The sequence below is a fragment of the Euprymna scolopes genome, chromosome 27 (genome assembly GCF_053919585.1).
Source record: "Euprymna scolopes isolate OS-2025 chromosome 27, ASM5391958v1, whole genome shotgun sequence".
NCBI lineage: Eukaryota > Metazoa > Mollusca > Cephalopoda > Sepiida > Sepiolidae > Euprymna > Euprymna scolopes.
The window spans coordinates 70,319,236-70,321,111 of record NC_136508.1 but is presented as its reverse complement, the minus strand read 5'-3'; the positions used below and the strand labels follow the sequence as shown (position 1 = coordinate 70,321,111).

At 39.7% G+C, this 1,876-nt stretch overlaps 1 pseudogene; it reads left to right on the top strand.

Moving 5' to 3' along the window:
- LOC145249235 (U2 spliceosomal RNA) lies at positions 1 to 223 on the top strand (annotated as a pseudogene).
- Positions 224 to 1,876: the final 1,653 nt, after the last annotated feature.

The window sequence follows — 1,876 nt, the reverse complement described above, 5'->3', positions numbered from 1 at the left end:
ATTTGTCCTTGGCCTTTGGGTCAAGATCAAAGTGTAGTATCTGTTCTTCAGATGCTGCACTTCAATTTCTTGTTCTCTGTCAGTGAAGGAGAAATCCTTCACGACTGAGACAATTTTAATTTTTGTTCCTTTTCTCCACATTAAAAAACGACCCTGGTTTGTCCTGTGGGGAGATATTGTAATAGGAACAATTGTATTTCATCTTTTAACATGACAGGCCAACAATCTTCTCCAAAATAAAACGGGATAAATAGACAAATCGTATTCCGACTTAATGCGTGGCAGACAAACAAAACCATAATTACATTTATTACGTCAAACAGATTGATAAACTATTGTGGCCCGATGGGGACCAGGCGATGCCGAGTGACCTCGCTAGTCGACACGAATTCAAAGGACTTCGCACGGCTAAATTCTAATGATGATGATGATGATGATGATGATGATGATGATTTGATGTTGTTTAAACGGAAATGTCTATGGGATTTTGTCAGAAAGAGAAAAACAAATGATAATTGTTCTTATCTTATTGCTGTTATATATCTGTTAACAACGAAAAGGTTGTTTTTAAACCCTCTGTTGAGGGGTATGAAGAATGGGGGCCAAGGGTAGGGGTCGCCGTCAAGCATTGTTCGACTTGGGGTGACTAATCACGCCTAATTGGTAATAAGTAAAAAACCCAGTGCAGGTGGGGGTTCAGGTTCGATAGAGATAAGCTCTAAGAGAAAGAAAGAAAGGTGTTTGTAACCACTCTCTGAAAGAGAGGTGGGGAAAAGGGGTTGGATTAGGAAAATGGAATTCTAACAGAGAAGAGTCGTAACCAGCAAACCGAACGGCTGGGCTAGTCAAGCGCTCTCAGTTTGGGAGCCCTTCAGGGTCTGATGTCATGATAGAAACTAGCCTGTGTTAATGGGAACTCTGTGACTTTACTGGTCTAGTCTTACATCGTTTACTGCTATAGTTAATAGCCTCAAATTAGACAGTAGTTGTTATGAAGTAATGAAAACAATAAATAGTTTGTTACTGTTATAACCCGGAGTTCTCTTTGTTGTGGTGAGGACTCTTGATTTTTCAGCAAGCCGCAACGACCAGCGGAGTGATTGATGTACTCAGGGACTCCATACACATGGAAAGAAAGACGATTCGATCGAGAGGTAATGCGCCCCTCTATGAAAAAACAGTTGGTAAGGACGATCAACAGGCCAACTTGTAACGAGACAAGGTACGATCGAAGGATACCTGCCACATCAGGTGGAATCCGACGGGGTTAATGACGCCATGTGTGGTTGTAACGCTGGGAATGTTGCAGGTACCGTCATTGTTATAAATGGTGTCGTGAGCCAAGATATAACATCTCTATGAGATATCCACGGGCGAGTCACCACGAACGCATATATAAATGGTGCCATTAAGCCAGAATAAACCCCTGAGAAGATATGGGCTGTTTCAACAAAATAAAACAAAAACAAAAGAAAATGCTGGAAACTAGACACAAAGAATGTTAAACCTTGCAAAGAAAAGACGAAAAGAACAAAAAGAAATAATCATAATCATGAAGAAAAAAAACACACACACACAAAACAAAGATTGAAAAAGAAACGAACTCAAAAAGAAAAATAACAACAAAAATCTCGAACACGTAACAAAGACGAAGAAACATGGCGGAAGGTAAGGACGGTTCATTTTCTCCTTTTGTCTGTCTCAGAGTAACCTGGATAGATTAAGTTTGTTGTATTGGTTGAGACATATTTGTAATATGTAATGTATTGTTGATTTTCTTCCCCACCCCTCGAAGGAAATGTGTAAATGTGTATTTGTCTGTATCATAAGTCTAAAAACTGTTGTATCCAACATATATGGGGATACAGAGGAAACG